General features: G+C 36.5%; 1 long non-coding RNA gene across 2 annotated transcripts in view; it reads right to left on the bottom strand.

Annotated features, from left to right (window-relative positions):
* The window catches only part of LOC143257388 (uncharacterized), a 30,252-nt gene extending 13,307 nt beyond the window's left edge, over positions 1 to 16,945 (bottom strand). For both annotated transcript variants that reach the window (XR_013031832.1, XR_013031833.1), the window contains exons 1-2: positions 16,489 to 16,945; positions 10,036 to 10,223 (exon numbers count right to left, since the gene is read on the bottom strand). This is a non-coding gene — a long non-coding RNA (uncharacterized LOC143257388). The remainder of the gene's footprint in view (positions 1 to 10,035; positions 10,224 to 16,488) is intronic.
* Positions 16,946 to 18,601: the final 1,656 nt, after the last annotated feature.

Raw genomic sequence — 18,601 nt, 5'->3', positions numbered from 1 at the left:
CTATGATATTCTCTAACACTAATATTAACCTTCTATCATGATATTCTCTAACACTAATAATAACCTTCTACCATGATATTTTTTAACACTAATATTAACCTTTTACCATGATATTCTCTAACACTAATATTAAACTGTTACTGTGGTATTCGTTTTCCAATACTAATATTGAAAACGTAATAGCTAAAAAATACTATTATTAATATAAAGGTTTGAAAATATTTGATATGAACAAAGTAATAAACAATTCTAATATTGTAGATTATCAAACATTCATTTCAAACGTTTCTTAAATTTAAAAACAACGAACTTTCGATTTACTTTCATTGTGAAATATATATTTTCGAAGAATGATATTTTTACTCTTAGCTGTACCTTTTTAACTATTACATTTATATAGAAAAACAGGGATCTTGTTTACTTTGCGTTCACAGCGAATAGTCTGTTTTAAAGCGTCATAATACTGTATAAAAGAATTACAATTTTTGTAATTCGTTACGTAACTCGTACGTAACTCTGAATATTAACACATATCCGTGTTAGTCCATGGTAAACGCTTATTCGAGTATCAGCCTGACTTAAGCTGTCATCACTAACCCTAGTCAGGTCACCAAGATATACCACCAATTTGTTAACTTTGTTTCTTGATGGACCTGGAAAATCAGGATAATAATTCCCCACTTCTTATGGATCGGAATCTTAAAATCAATGATAACTGAGTTTGCTCAAGTTTGGTCTTTCTCAGAAATTCACCTCATAACTATGACGTAACTTAGTGAAACGTAAGTCATGTTGGTGAAGCTTAGGTTTCGAACAAGATTTCTTTGGCTCTGAGTGATTGCTAAAATTCTAAGATTATAACACATATTCCCACATATATATATATACACGTACATTTTATATGCTAGTCTTCTGCAAAGAAATATGTTGAAACCTTTTCCACGTCAATTTGATCTCTTTAGAAAAGAAAAGAAAAACTTATACAGTTTCTTGGCTTGTATTTAGTTTTTCTCATTTAATACATAAATCAGATTTGTGTTGAAATATTGGATCTTGTCTGACCCACTTAAGATGGCGCTTAATAAACTTCTATTTCCTGTGGGTTTGTTTTGTTTGTTTTTATTTTTTCTGTAAAGCTACACGAGGCTATCTGCGCCTGCCGTCCCTACTTTTGCGGTGTAAGACAAGAAGGAAAGCAGCTAGTCATCACGACCCACCGCCAACTCTTGGGCTACTATTTTATCAACGAAAAGTGGGATTTATCGTCATATTATAACGCCCCCACGACTGAAAAGGCGAGCATATTTGGTGTGGCGAGGATTCGAACCTGCGACCCTCAGATTACGAGTAGAATACCTTAATCACTTGGCCATTCCGGGTCCTTTCCTGGAGGAAAATAAGATAAACAAAACATGCTATGACAGAAGTCAAGAACTGTAAAGTGAGCAAGACGATTCACTGAATCGAGAGTGAACATGTTTCAAAGCTGCCCCCTATTATCACTTTATCGTCTCTGTCGTCTTTGTTACTATAGTCGTAACCCAGCCTGGCTAACTAACCATTCTACTATAGTTATATCCCAGCCTGGTTAACTGACCCTTCTACTATAGTCTTATCCTAGCCTGGCTAACTAACCCTTATACTATAGTCGTAACCCAGCCTGGTTCACTGACCCTTTACTATAGTCGTATCCCAGCCTGATTAACTGACCCTTCTACTATAGTCGTAACCCAGCCTGGTTAAATGACCCTTCTACTATAGTCGTAACTCAGACTGGCTAACTGACCCTTCTACTATAGTTATATCCCAGCCTGGTTAACTCACCCTTCTACTATAGTCTTATCCTAGCCTGGCTAACTGACCCTTCTACTATAGTCGTATCCCAGCCTGGTTAACTGACCCTTCTACTATAGTCTTATCCTAGCCTGGCTATCTGACCCTTCTACTATAGTCGTATCCCAGCCTGATTAACTGACCCTTCTTCTATAGTCTTAACTCAGCCTGGCTAACTAACCCTTATACTATAGTCGTAACCCAGCCTGGTTCACTGACCCTTTTACTATAGTCGTATCCCAGCCTGATTAACTGACCCTTCTACTATAGTCGTAACCCAGACTGGCTAATTGACCCTTCTACTATAGTCGTAACCCAGACTAGCTAACTGACCCTTCTACTATAGTCGTATCCCAGCCTGGCTAACTAACCCTTCTACTATAGTTATATCCCAGCCTGGTTAACTGACCCTTCTACTATAGTCTTATCCTAGCCTGGCTAACTGACCCTTCTACTATAGTCGTATCCCAGCCTGGTTAACTGACCCTTCTACTATTGTCTTATCCTAGCCTGGCTATCTGACCCTTCTACTATAGTCGTATCCCAGCCTGGTTAACTGACCCTTCTTCTATAGTCTTAACTCAGCCTGGCTAACTAACCCTTATACTATAGTCGTAACCCAGCCTGGTTCACTGACCCTTTTACTATAGTCGTATTCCAGCCTGATTAACTGACCCTTCTACTATAGTCGTAACCAAGACTGGCTAATTGACCCTTATACTATAGTCGTAACCCAGCCTGATTAACTGACCCTTCTACTATAGTCGTATCCCAGCCTTGTTAACTGACCCCTCTACTATAGTCGTAACCCAGCATGGTTAAATGACCCTTCTACTACAGTCGTAACCCAGACTGGCTAACTGACCCTTCTACTATAGTCGTAACCCAGCCTGGTTAACTGACCCTTCTACTATAGTCGTATCCCAGCCTGGTTAACTGACCCTTCTACTATAGTCCTAACCCAGCCTGGTTAAATGACCCTTCTATTATAGTCGTATCCCAGACTAGCTAACTGACCCTTCTACTATAGTCGTATCCCAGCCTTGTTAACTGACCCTTCTACTATAGTCCTAACCCAGCCTGGTTAAATGACCCTTCTACTATAGTCGTAACCCAGACTGGCTAACTGACCCTTCTTCTATAGTCTTAACTCAGCCTGGCTAACTAACCCTTATACTATAGTCGTAACCCAGCCTGGTTAACTGACCCTTCTACTATAGTCCTAACCCAGCCTGGTTAAATGACCCTTCTATTATAGTCGTATCCCAGACTAGCTAACTGACCCTTCTACTATAGTCGTATCCCAGCCTTGTTAACTGACCCTTCTACTATAGTCCTAACCCAGCCTGGTTAAATGACCCTTCTACTATAGTCGTAACCCAGACTGGCTAACTGACCCTTCTACTATAGTCGTATCCCAGCCTGGTTAACTGACCCTTCTTCTATAGTCGTAACTCAGCCTGGCTAACTAACCATTCTACTATAGTTATATCCCAGCCTGGTTAACTGACCCTTCTACTATAGTCTTATCCTAGCCTGGCTAACTGACCCTTTTACTATAGTCGTAACCCAGCCTGGTTAAATGACCATTCTATTATAGTCGTAACCCAGACTGGCTAACTGACCCTTCTACTATAGTCGTATCCCAGCCTTGTTAACTGACCCTTCTACTACAGTCGTAACCCAGCCTGGTTAAATGACCCTTCTACTATAGTCGTAACTCAGACTGGTTAACCGACCCTTCTACTATAGTTATATCCCAGCCTGGTTAACTGACCCTTCTATTATGCATTTCCAATCTTATTTCTTTCATTCTTATGATTCTAATCAAAGGCATGACAGTTATAGTACCAGATTCTTAAAGTGAGGCAAGCGAGATCGAATCCAATCCATCGAACAAGTTTTCCCTCCCAGACGTGGGGTGGAGGTGTTATAATGTGATAGTGCATCAGACTATTTATTGGTCAAGAGTAGCCAATAATTGGTTATTAATGGTGGTAGCTAGTTGTCTTTCCTCTAATATGTCACTTCGAAAATGAGGAGGGCTAGCTTAGCTCAAGTGTCTCTCGTGTAGCAGGTTTGTGCGAAATTCAGTAAAACAACAACAAATAAAAATGTGATTGTTTTACCATCTACAATTTTACCGATACTAATGAATACACGTCTTTAATGTTATTTTCCTATGCTTTACTTTCTCATAGTTGCTATACCTGTATCAGCCTTTAGTCAGCCATGGCTACCTCTCTCTTTACTGGTTCCCACTTTTTCCTATCTGGGATAGTAAAATCTTTATGTAAATAACGTGTGTGTAACATTCGTAAATGTCGTGTATATAAAGAACTTAGTCCTAAGTTTACAGAATCATCGGCCATTTCAACCTCAAACAATAAATGAAAAAGGCTTAATGTTACCTAGCAACGTCGTACAGCCTACATTAGAAAGGAAGCTAATTTACGTTAATAAAAAATTAAAAAACAATAACATTAAATAAATATTTGCCGCAGTTATCCTGGAGTTCATCTGAGATTAATTAATTAACAATGATTAATATTAACAAGATGGCACGTTTATTATGATATATTATTCAAACTGTGAACACTGAATAATATTAAAAACATCCATAAAATCAGCGTTGTTTCATATACATCTGGAATAACTCCATGTTCAACAAATGTCTCCCTTAGGACCATACCATGTCAAGCAGCAAAGAGTTCCCTTGTTGTCTCCAATCGAAGTGGCCGGAAGAGGGCGCTATATGTGATATTGTGCGTGTCTCCATGATTAGCTTTTTATCAAATACTGTCTCAAGGATTTGAACCAGATTTGGCTATAAGATCAGGGATGCCGAGATTTGTTTGTTTGTTTGTTTGAGAAAAAGCCACGGATTATGTAATAACGTTGTTTTTATTGGTTTTTTTATCAAATGGTCTAAGACTAGTTGATATGCTTCAAAGCTTCTAACGAGGTAAGTTCACTGCTGTTAGAGATGCGATAACTCCTGCCTAGGTACGTCGCATTTCTCGAGGTGTGTCAGCTTCTGTTGAGATGTGTTTACATCTACTTGTTGATTTGTTTGTTTGTAGTTATGTACAAAGCTTCTGAAAGGGCTATCTGTACACTGCCCATCACGGGTATCGAAACACGATTTCCAGTGTTGTAAGTCTGAAGACATGCCGCTGTGAAGCATTTACACCTGTAGAAGTGAATCGCTTTCCTTGAACAAACTACGTTCGTTGCCACTAAGTTGTGTTGTTGTTCTTATGATGTACCACTTCTGTCGAGGTGTGTTGCTTTTCTTGACGTGTGTGTGTCACTTGTCTTGGCACACACTTCTGTTTTAATACTCCACATTTGAAGCTTAAATTTGTTGTCTTTTTTTCTCTGGGTGAAATTTTCATAATAGTGAGAGACACTTAACATTTGACGTAAAACTATTACCTGACATACCCAGTGTCACAGCTGTAAGTCTGGAAGCTTATAATAATAATATCTAGGCTTCGATACCCCATGACGGATAAGGTACAGATAGCCTATCATGTAGTGTTGCGCTTAACAACAAACAATCTTGAGCATGTACATTGTGATAAATTATTCCTCGAAAGCGAATAATTCGTGACTCTACCTTCCTACTTTCGGAGTTTTCTACAGAGCGAGTTTTATGTGTTTAATTGACAGCTCGTCTTGATTTAAATGAAAGTTATACCTTTTGTTTTTTTAAGGTTTTCGAAATTCTTTAATCTACGACTTATATAAGTTACCATTTGTTTCTGTCAAACCAGAATAAATCGAAATGTCGCATTTCTACGTTTATGAGACCAGAAAAACCGAGTTCGCTTTATTACTAGAGATGTTAACTGGATTAAATAGACGTAGTACATTCTTTAAAGAAAAATATACACTGCCTTTCGATTTATAGTAATGTATTTGCTTTAAGTGCACCTAACTTCACGTATGGATTCCTTGCTGTTATTATAAATTATAACTAGATTTCTGACAAATGTTAATAGTTATCTGTGTTTGTCAAGTCGTATAAATAAAATGAAGTGTTATAATATCAACTGAAAATGAAAGACATCTATCTCATTGCATGGAACACATTCAAGCACGTGACAAATAACAACCTCTATTGAGCGCCATCTACCAGGAAAAATATTATCGAACTACACTGTGGTTTTTTTTTCCTATGTGTTTGCTTAGGAGACCAGCTATCCCTTTAACTGCTGTTAAATTGCAAATAAAGGAATTATTATAATTAACATCACCAAAGCCCAGTTTTTTAATCTATATTTTGGTGTTTTCTGACCTCTTCATTTTAAAAACTACAATTACTATAACTTATAACTATAATTACTATGACGTTTTTTGTATAACTTAAACATTTATTATCTATTTTTGACTCAAACAGTTTTGTTATATGGAATAAATTCCTTGCTTCCCCACACTCCTTTTGAGAAACTGTGGCAGATACAGTGAATATGTTTGTTTGCTCTTGAATTTCGTGCAAAGTTACACGAGGGCTATCTGCGCTAGCCGTCCCTTATTTAGCAATATAAAACTAAAGTAAAGGCAGCTAATCATCATAACCCACCGCCAACTCTTGGGCTATCCTTTTTTCCGAAGAATAGAGGGATTGACTCTCACATTATAACGCCCGCGCGGCCAAAAGAGCGAGAATGTTTGGTATGACGCATTTACGAGTCGAGCGCCTTAACCAACTGGCCATGCTAGGCCCAGTGAATACTTGTGAGGCACAGTATGGCAGAAACCGTGAACACATTAAAGAGAAACTGTAACTGATGCAGTAAATGCTTCTAAGAAACTATTGATAACCAGAATATCATAGAAGCTATTGATAATCAGAATATCATAGAAGCTATTGATAATCAGAATATCATAGAAGTTATTGATAACCAGAATATCATAGAAGCTAATGATAACCAGAATATCATAGAAGCTATTGGTATCCAGAATATCACAGAAGCTATTGATAACCAGAATATTATAAAAGTTATTGATAACCAGAATATTATTGAAGCTATTGATAACCAGAATATCATAGAAGCTATTGATGACCAGAATGTCATGGAAAATAAAGTTAACCAGAATATTATAGAAATAATTGATAACCAGAATATTATAAAAGCTATTGATAACCAGAATATCACAGAAGTTAGTAAAGGGTTATCGTTAATAACCTGGTTTTTCGTCATATCTTTGTTTCTTTTAACTAAGTGGGCTTATGTGACGTAGACTCATTGCTTTCCGCATCACCTTATCTGTATAACAAAATTTTTAAAGTACATCTTAAAATAGACATACAAACAGTGATATCGAACGCATTAAAAAGAGTAGTTGATATTTTATCACAGTGATTTGTCTTGAGAAACTACTGCTGGAGCTGGTGTATGCTTTTATCGGGTTCCTTAAACGATGTCTCTACACCAGACGTAAACAAAGATTTCTTTAAACATGAGTGGTGTAGAAACGAAGTCAAAGCATCCACATCTTGATTGGTTAGTTTTCTTCAATCAATCGTCAATATATCCTGCCTGGCCAATCTTGTGCCGAAATATTCTGATTATATATGTTGTTGTTTTTTCAAATTGAAAGTTTTCTTACAGAAGCAGCCCCGCCTACTTTAAGGTTTGTACTACCAATAAAATTGTTCCTTGAAATATATACTCCACTATTTCCAACTGTTTAATAAGGTTACTACAAATTGGCTTAAAATATTATGAAACGTTGACTTAGGTTTCTGCAAATTGTGAGATTGTTTTATAAAGGGCTTCGCCTCCCTTGCTCTTTGTTCTTCAAAGGTACAGCTGTAAGTCTAAGGACTTACAAAGCTAAAATTCGTCATTCAATACCCCACAGCCTAGTGTAGTGTTATTCTAAAACACATATATTCTATCTTTCTATTTATGAGGTGGGGACTATATCCTACAGTGTATCTTTTCACCAAGTTTTCTGAATGCTTGGGATCACTGTCTTGCTGAAAAATTAATTCCTTTCCATTGGGTCTCTGGTTTCTATAGAAACGACAAGATGCGTGAAAATAATCCTGCGTGTACCAGTCAGTAGTCAAGATACCATCAATTTTGTACAAATCTGCAGCCCATCCAGTATATTTTTCCTCAGCATGCTTCGCTGTAAATTTTGTACATTGTCTATGATGTTGCTATCCTCTGTCTGACGTTGAGAAACTATGGATGATTGTTGATAAACAGCGTATCTGATATTCTTTGGTAAAGAGCGCATTTCTATAGCTTTACTCAACACGTATTTAAAGTCTAATTCCCATGTTAAGCCCGGCATGGCCAGGTGGGTTAAGGCGTGCGACTCTTAATCTGAGGGTCGCGGGTTCGCATCCCCGTCGCGCCAAACATGCTCGCCCTTTCAGCCGTGGAGGCGTTATAATGTGACTGTCAATCCCACTATTCGTTGGTAAAAGAGTAGTCCAAGAGTTGGCTGTGGGTGGTAATGACTAGCTGCCTTCCTTCTAGTCTTACACTGCAAAATTAGGGACGGCTAGCGCAGATAGCCCTCGAGTAGCTTTGCACGAAATTCAAAACAAACAAACCCATGTTAAAATTTCACGATTCAAAAGAGTTGTATCACATGATAGTGATGCCCTCTAGTATCAATAGTCTTTATTTTACACACCCTCTTCAGGGATTTCTACTGGAACATGAAACCTGTGGCATGGAGCGGCCTTAACCAACAAAACTTTGATTTATGCGTATATCATTATGGTCGTTTCTGTCCTGGATATCATTAGCGAGAAGAATATGACTGCCTGTACTGTTATAAGAATTATGTTGATGTGGTACTATCTGATTGGCTGGTTCGTCATTATTTACAGGTAAAACAATGCTTGAAGAAAAGAGAACCAGTCCCCCTGGAATCAGGCTTTGGTTAATAATAAGTGATATAGAAATTAGCTACGAATGGGATGATTATCACATTTTTCCCTTGGGGAAGTCTGTTAAGAAATATATATATATTTCATAAGTTAGCGCTAAATATGATAGCTATTAGTAGGCATTATCTATTCACTTTCTTTGGCTTTGTAAACATAAAAATTCAGTTCAGAGCAACAATACTAACACTGACAGTCAATCGCAGTGAAGGAGTAGACCAATTTACAGGTTAAGAATTTACTTTAAACAGGAATGATAACAATATTTAGAATATAAATGGATAACGTTACTGTGTTAGAATATATTTTAACAGGAATATTCCAATATTTAGATCACAAATGGATAAAGTTATTGTGTTAGAATATACTTTAAACACGAAATGTTCCAATATTTAGATCAGAAATGGATAAAGTTACTGTGTTAGAATATACTTTGAACACGAAATGTTCCAATATTTAGATCACAAATGGATGAAGTTACTGTGTTAGAATATACTTTGAATACGAAATGTTCCAATATGTAGATCACAAATGGATAGCGTTACTGTATTAGAATATACTTTAAACAGGAAATATACCAATATTTAGATCACAAATGGATAAAGTTATTGTGTTAGAATATACTTTAAACACGAAATGTTCCAATATTTAGATCACAAATGGATAAAGTTACTGTGTTAGAATATACTTTGAACACGAAATGTTCCAATATTTAGATCACAAATGGATGAAGTTACTGTGTTAGAATATACTTTGAATACGAAATGTTCCAATATGTAGATCACAAATGGATAGCGTTACTGTATTAGAATATACTTTAAACAGGAAATATACCAATATTTAGATCACAAATGGATAAAGTTATTGTGTTAGAATATACTTTGAACACGAAATGTTCCAATATTTAGATCACAAATGGATAAAGTTACTGTGTTAGAATATACTTTGAACACGAAATGTTCCAATATTTAGATCACAAATGGATGAAGTTACTGTGTTATGATGTATTATTAACAGAAAATATACCAATGTTTAGATTAGAAATGGATAAAGTTACTTCAAATAGCTTTTTTTTTGTTTGGGAATTTCGCACAAAGCTACTTCAAATAGCACTGATATAATGACTGTTAGTGTTAAAAATACAAAAATTGTAAAATTGAGAAATTTTCAGAAAGTAAATTCCCTCACGCAGCTAAAGAAGACAAAAGTTATAATAAAGTCTTTTATACTCCGCTTCAGATTCACTCTTACTATTCCTGCCTGTAGTCTAGGCTAATACTTACCATCTGGTGAAGCTGGTTGTGAGATGAAAGTGAGGCCTATAAGCCAGGCAAAGACAATGTAAACATTCATATTCAGCTACTATCACATGTCGTCTTTGTTTACAAAATGGCCGCTGGAGATCCGATACTGCGGTCGCCTTTGGTTTTTGACATAATTCGCTTATCAAATTCCGGGCCCAGTCACAGGCCTGAAAAGATGCATTTGGGTAAGTACGAATATAGAAGGCTTTCAGAGAGAAAAAAACAAAACAAAAAAAACATCGTAACCTAGAAAATAAAATAACAAAAAAAAACAGCATCGAAAAACAGGCCAAAAGTTAACGCCCTCTAGCAAGCGATGGTAGAATAGAATGAAATTATTGTTTGTTATCCAAAAACCGTTTTCTATTACCTCAGAGGAATTTAAGTCATTTTATTAGCTGACAATCATCTATTGTGAGCATTAGGATAAACTAACGCCAGATAACACTGAAAACACAGAAAAAATAATACAGTAATATCACTGACATTCCATTAATATCCGTATTAATTATTTGACTTGTATTTCTAACATTCCTCTTATGAAGGAAATTTTTTGTCTACCAACGTTAATTTTACTGAAATAAATAAAATGACGGTTTATTGTATTCATGTATTTGTTTATTTTTTATTAAGTGTCCAGCTGCACAATGAACCATCTGTGCTGTGCCTACCACGGGTATCAAAACAGTCTTAAAATATTCTGTTGGCTTTCACTACTATCCTTGACAAAATGTTACATCAAACTAATTAATTAGAGTTTAAAAAACTATTAATTGTTTTACTTGTTCAATTAATCACATTCGTCAGATATATTACTCTCACCAGCAACTCTTTAGGATTGGTTAAAAGTGATATGATATGTTTATAGTTTTATAATTGGTCCTGGACAAACCCATTGGTTCTTGGACAAGTTTTTCGATCTAATTTTGCAAGGACGCATTTATGAAAGTCTGTTTTCAGTCGACAAGTGATTAGTGCTTGACTGACCTTGGCCGAAATATTTCATACTTGATGGTTAAATATATTAGGTTGAGGAATAATTCGTGAGCGTTTTTAAATAATTTCATTCAAGCATTACATGCAAGACTATACAATACTTCAATGCATGAACACATTACACCCAAAACATTTATTATGATACTTTATTTCATGTAATACCTAGGTATACAGTATGCATTGTTTTAAACGAAATTGCAAGAAATTAAATGCGAAAAGCAGATGGTGTCGAAAATGCTCGATTTTGCCCACTTGACATTCCATTTAATAAGCTGAAAATGAAATCAAAAATTAAAGACATATGAAAATCAAACACACCATCTATTAGAGCAAAAAATTATCTACCAAATGACATGAAATATTTTGCGAAAGCGTTTCATTTATGAATATATTTTTTTAACTTGAAAAAAACGCTCACGAATTATTCCTCAACCCAATAGAAAACGTTTTATCCTATTGCCAGTAGAGGACGCTTTTAACCCAATGTGTAAATAAACATTTTTTATAGTAAATATATTTGTAGCCCATGTACTAAAAGCTAAAAAATATATTGTAGTTCAGGCCATCAGTGTCATTAAAGTAATTATTGAAATAATTACTTGAGTAGAAAAAATTTATTCTCTATCTTTTTTAACTCTAGAAGAAGGCCCTGCATGGCCAGGCGGGTTAAGGCGTTCGACTCGTAATCTTAGGGTCGCGGGTTCGAATCCCGATTGCACCAAACATGCTCGCCCTGTCAGCCGTGGGGGCGTTATAACGTGACAGTCAATCCCATTGGTAAAAGAGTATCCCAAAAGTTGGCGGTGGGTGGTGATGACTAGTTGTCTTTCCTCTAGTCTTACACTGCTAAATTAGGGACGGCTAGCGCAGATAGCCCTCGTGTAGCTTTGCGCGAAATTAAAAAACAAACAAACAATCACTGTATAAGGATCCTCGTGTGAAAACAGACATTTATTATAATAAGAAATGTTCAACTGCTTTATTTCTTTGTTGACGTTACTCGAGGGCTATCTGCGCTAAATGTCCCTAATTTGAAAGTGAAAGACTAGAGAGAAGGCAGCTAATCAACAAAACCCACGTCACCTGTTAGACTACTGCTTTTACCAGATGATAGTGGGATTGACGTCATACTATAGCATTTTCCACGACTGAAAAGTTAAGCACTTTGAATGAGAGGTTTCGGACCTGCTACCTGCAGATTGCAAGTGGAGTGCCCTTAGCATTAGTCCATGCTACGCCCTTATTAACTTTGAAATACATAGTTTCTGGACGTTAAATGATATCAAATTATGAAAGTTATTTGCAAAACAAACTAAGAGATTTATCTTATAAAATATTAGTTAGGACTAATCAAATCGCTCGATAACAAAGTGAAAATTTAGTTTTCAAACTGATTTAAAGAACGAGCTGAGCCACAGATGAAATTACCTTCATTCTTGCACTGGGCTATCCTCGATAACAGTGTCCACAATATTCTTAAACTAAGATATTTGGTAATTTAAGGATGCATAACATGCAGAAAAGATGTGCTTAACATGACTTACAACACGGGCTATCTGTGCTCTGCCCACCCACCGAGGGTATTAAACCCAGTTTTTTAGCGTTTTAAGCATGCTGTGCCACGGAAGGAGGCAATAAACATTTCACTCAGGCCTCTCTCAATACATCTAGTTGAACTAGCACACAAATTATTATTTAGGGTTAATTGGCTAACGGTTACTGGTTAAAACACAACGAAAAAAAACACGCAAAATATCGATGTCTTTATCAGTCTCATAGCAGAAGCTTTAAGATGTGCAGTTCAGTACTATTTTGAATGCGTGAAATGTAGTTAACAAAATCACGTGATTCTGGTAAAGAACGCTAAGCCTTGCAAAACTGTTGGACAACTTAATTGTATTTAACCAATTAATGATCAATTAATGGGTAATGTTGTGTTGATTTATGAAACATGGTCTTTCAAAAGTAGCAATAACATTATAACAAAAATTAATTATTTGAAATGTAGTTTAATCAGTACTGATGGTTCAACTTTGAATAGTCTTACATACAATATTGCTTTATTACACTTCAGATATAAATACGTTTGCCAATATGAATTAACTAATTCGGTTGCTGTAGATCCGAATTGAAACACACACTTACTCACAGTGACAAATTCAGTGCACTTCATTTACACGTTTTTTTTATATTAAGAAAGCAATATCTTACGTAGGAAAACGTAAAGCAGCATTAGCAGTCCGTATACTAGGCTTAACTTAGGTGTAGCTTCGATTGGTTTGGTCTGTTTTAAATTTCGCGCAAAGCTATGCGAGAACTATCTGCGCTAGCCGTCCCTAATTTAGCAGTGTAAGACTAGAGGAAAGACAACTAGTCATCACCACCCACCGCCAACTTTTGGGCTACTCTTTTACCAATGGGATTGACTGTCACGTTATAACGCCCCCACGGCTGACAGGGCGAGCATGTTTGGTGCAATCGGGATTCGAATCCGCGACAGTGTAAGGCAGCTAGTCATCACTACCCACCGCCAACTCTTGAGCTACTCTTTTACCCACGAATAGTGGGATTGACCGTCACATTATAGCGCCCGTGGTTGAAAGAGCGTGCATATTTTGGTGTGACGGGGATTCGAACTCGCAACCCTCGGATTATGAGTCGAGTGCCTTAACCACCTGGCCATGCCATGCCTTGTACATTTGGAAATGATAATCAGTAAGAATTAACATAATATAATCTAACACGTACGCCGATGAAACGGACTTGGAAACTAAATAAGCAAAAGCAAACAAAACAGGATAATTACACCCTTTTTCCTTTAACAATGAAGCAAAGTAACTGACAACTACAAAAACACTGTGTCACTAGGTGGCGTTACTGAACTAACTCAGTTCCCTTTGAATAATAGAAACGTGTATGTTAAAAACCAAAAGAAATCTACTTCAGGCCTGTCTCTAATTCAGAGTAGAAATCGTGCCGGGAACCAATTTGGTTGTGTTGGGGTTATTGTTGTCTTTCTACTCCGGTGGAAGTACGGATTTTCAATGCTAACATTCGAGGTTTGATTCTCCGTGATGGACACATTAAATAGCCTTGTGTGGCCTTGCTAATAAAAACCAAAACAACAAATGTATTGCAGATACAAAAATTAGATAAATTAAAGACAGCTCAAATAATACAGATATGTTAATGCTTGTTTTTTAACAGTACGTACATGGCAGTCAAATATGTTCAATATTTGTGTTCAACAAAACGTTAGAGTTTGTATAATCTATGTTCTACACCAGTTTAACTGGACGTGAAACAACATTATCACTATGTAACAAAATTTTTACTTTTTCTTGTTTCTGGGCAGAAAGTGTTATTTCCCAGTTGCTTATGCCTAAAGTAAATGGAAAAGACCTATTTTTCTCTTCAAACTTTGCTTTTGTGACCTGGGTAATGAAATGTTCAAGTTAATTCATTTTTCCAGAACATTCCTGGTAAATTCAGTGCTGAGTAGCTGATAATGAATCTTCTCGAACTTACAAGAATTTTCAAAAACTTTCTAGAATGTTGTAGAACTTACAAGAATTTTCTAGACTGTTCTAGAACTTACGAGAATTTTCAAGAACCTGTTAGAATTTTCTAGAACTTTCCATAGTAATATATATATACAGGGGCTCACCACTCACAACTTCAGGTTAGTTCTAACTGCCTAAATGAGCACATAGATCTATCTGATTTTATCAAAGGTGGCATCAAGAAGCTGCAAGCATTCTCCAGACACATTCTGCTATGTATGTGGCCAATTTATCAAGACAAGAGAGAAAAAATGCTCTGTGACAGTATCTGCTAAAATGTGTAAGGCCTACAAGACACATTTCGACATGTTTGTCAGGGATCAAGACAAACCCTGGGCACCTCATTTTACCTACGAGCATTGCAAAAAAACTCAATGTAAGACGGATAATTTTTGCATGCTTGAATAGTAAGATTTTATATTATATAAATTTTAGACATTTTAAAATTTAAATATCTTTTTTTATTTTCCTGTAGTATAGAAAAATATCACAAAATATTTTGCATGAGCCTCTTACACATCAGTTGTGGATGAAATAAATTTATTCTTCATAATAACAATTTTATTTTGTTCTTTTGCAGGATGGTACAGTGGGGAAAAGAGAGCCATGAAGTTCGCTATTCCAAGAATTTGGCGTGAACCTACTGTGACCACTCAAGCAATTACTACTTCTGCATAGTGGACCCTTCCAAACGTCGGGCTGGCAAGAATGCATCTGCCATCATGTATCCGGACCTTCCATCATCCATCGCCCCAGTGTCTGAGCTCCTTGTACCCACTCAGCCAGAGAGAAAGCAGCCATTCTCAGAAGAGAACAGCAAATCAGAAGAGGAGGTAGACGTTGAAGATCCAAATTACAATTTCAGAGGTGCAGCTGGTGAGAAAAACCCATACTGCCCCAACCAAAGAGACCTCAATGACTTGATCAGAGATCCTGGTCTAACAAAGTCGAATGCCGAGACTATATCTAGGGACTGATACGTGAAAGTGATTTATATTACTCTCAAATTACCCCATCTTATATTACCCCATCTCAAAATACTACTCACTTCTAAACATTTTTGGTCATTTTTGTATAACTTGAGTATAAATACATGTAAATCGTGATCCATATGTTGTTTTATTTAGACCTTATGTAAATGAAAACGTGCAAATTTGCCCGTTTTTACGTAGAAAATAAGTTAATTTCTAAATTTCATTATCCAGGTCACAAAAGCAAAGTTTGAAGGGAATAATGACCATTTTCTGTACTTTTACAACTTAAGCAATTAAAAAGTAACACATACTATCCAGGAACAAAATTTGTGTTACATAGTGTAATCAGAGATCACGTGTGTTTGTATTGGATAACGCCCTGCCTGTGACGCAGCGATATATCCGCGGATTTACGAAGCTAGAAATTGGGTTTCGATATCCTTGGTAGGCAGAGCACAAATAGCCCCTTGTGTAGCTTTCTGTTGTACTTCAAGCAAACAAACAAATATTGGATAACATCAAATTTCACCTTTAGAAACTCAGAAAATCCTTCTAAGATCCAAATGATCCGGATCATTATTCGTAGTGTGATTAGAAGTCTAAATCTTAATGTGTCCATGAAATGTTGTACAGATCCGACCAAATTTTATAAGGTTATTAACCCTAAACAGCGAAAATACCCTATCTCCCCTTTATATACATATATAAAATGCTGCAAAATGATGCAGAATCTGGATTCGGATCCTGACTTCCCATGCTTAACATTTTCGTGTAGATCTGGTCAACTAGTTTTCGAAATGCGCGAGCAGAAACACAGATAGACACATAATAATATTCTATAGTAAACTTTTACGTTCTGTTTTGTAATAAATGTGAACACATTGAAACACGTCACTCACATGCATCTGCCGTATCCAGTGCCGATTAGGCCTGTCGCCTAATTCCAAGGTTCCCCAGGCTGGCTCAGACACAACAGATATAGTAGTGGTTTATCATCATTTTTGATACACAACACGGTGCAAAACGTATAAACCAGAAACGTTGCTAACACCTTTAAATGATTAAGAACGCAGTTTATTTGTTATATAGCAAAGCCACATCGGGCTATCTGCCGTGTCCACCGTGTGAAATCGAATCCCAAATTTTAGCTTTGAAAGTCCCGCCGGTAGATAACCACACACAGTACACAGTGTACTCGTTGTGACAGAAACCGTGGTCAAAATTAACTGTTAACCCTGACAAAATAACGTTCATTGTAATTGCTCGTGAAGTGTTTTATGTTCGTGACTCAGTTTGAACTATTCCAATTCGTTAGCATAGTTTCGTTAATCGAGGAAAACTAAAACGTTTATAACAAAAACGGTGGGGCCAATCAACGTTTGTAATTTCCAACCATGTGACCTAGTCATAACTCTTTTTTTATTATTTTATTTTACATAACAAGCCAAGATTTTATCTATTTTGCCTTTAAAGTGTCGTTCTAAATCCCCATCAGTTTTTTTTCTGCTAATAAGTTCAGTCGGTCTATCGAAATAAGCTTGATTAAATAAACAGTGAAGACTGTACCAACGTTCCAGTATTATATAAACAACATTTAAACGATCTACGTGTTCCAATAATAAAACGCCGAAAACGTTGTTGATGTTTCCTTATTTCGAGATAGTATCACAAACCGAAAAATAACAAAGAAACAGGGCATCAGATGTTACGGGTTTTTGGGGGGATTTTTCTAGCTTACGGTTTCTCTCCAAGTCAGTCATTTCCACACAAGTACCACCGTATTTATTTCCATTCTGAGATTCTTAGTGTTTTTTTCTTTGTAATCGTTTTCCACGAGACCGAGACTTTGATTCCAATATTTAAACTAGTGAGATGAAGAGGGGTTGTCTAGGGGTTAGCGCGTTGTGCCCTAAACTAAAAAGAAAATGAAAACAACAAGCAAAAACGTGCTTCGTAGTTTAAGATCTTGGGTGCGTTATAAGAGTAACGATCAAATCACACTAATCGAGTACGATAACCCGAAAGTTGGCAGTGGGCTCTTTTAACTAGCTGCCTTTCCGTCAGTCTGAGTTCAAGACTAGATAGCCTCTGCCTTCAAAGTAAGCCTAAATCGTGTCGCTTGTTACTTTATGAAGGACCTTTGAATCGCTTTATTGTGTTAGATATGAAATGATTAAAAACCAAATAAGAAACGTCGTTTCTCTGTAAAATCTACAAAATCACAACCTAGAAACTTTCTTGTGATTCGAGGAACACTTCTATAGAAGAAAACCTCGTCTTTTGTTTTTCTCTAAGGACCTGTGACAGACAGTGAGTGTTTTTCTTTTAAGCTGTTGGCCCAGCATTGCCAGGTCAGGTGGTTAGGGGACGCTCGATTCGTAATGTGAGTGTTTTTACTTACAGCAAAGACACATTGAGCTATCTTCTGAGTCCACCGAATGGAGTCGAACTTCTGATTTTAGCGTTGTAAATCCGTAGATTTACCGAGTGTCGTAGGTTCGAATCTCCGTTACACTAAAGATGCTCACTTCCTTTAAGCCGTGGGGGCGTTATAACGTGTGGATAATCATACTACTTGTTGGTAAGAGTTGGCGGTGGGTGATGATGACCAGCTGCCTTTCCTCTAGTCTTACACTGCTAAATTAGAAACGGCTAGCGAAGATAGTCCTCATGTAGCTTTGCACGAAATTCAAGAAAAACAAAATATTTAAAGCTTATAATCTGATTCATTATAAATTTATGGAGGAAGATGGTGATTTCATGAACCGGTTCGTGGTTTCATCCGTTATTACGAATCGTTATTACTTATCCGGAGTAAAAAATAAACTTTTCTAGTGGGCAGAATTTTATCTAAAAACTTTTCAAGTAATGGCATTTATATTTTTATCTCTAAGAGACGGGCCAATATTAGGATGGCTGGTACGTGACTTACATTAACTCTATCTCTTTCTCTTGATGGATAAACGTATATATTTAGAAAATAGTAAATAACACACAGTAAAGCAAAAAGAT

Source organism: Tachypleus tridentatus, chromosome 7, assembly GCF_004210375.1.
Source record: "Tachypleus tridentatus isolate NWPU-2018 chromosome 7, ASM421037v1, whole genome shotgun sequence".
Taxonomy (NCBI): domain Eukaryota; kingdom Metazoa; phylum Arthropoda; class Merostomata; order Xiphosura; family Limulidae; genus Tachypleus; species Tachypleus tridentatus.
This window is presented reverse-complemented; position numbering and strand designations above follow the sequence as displayed.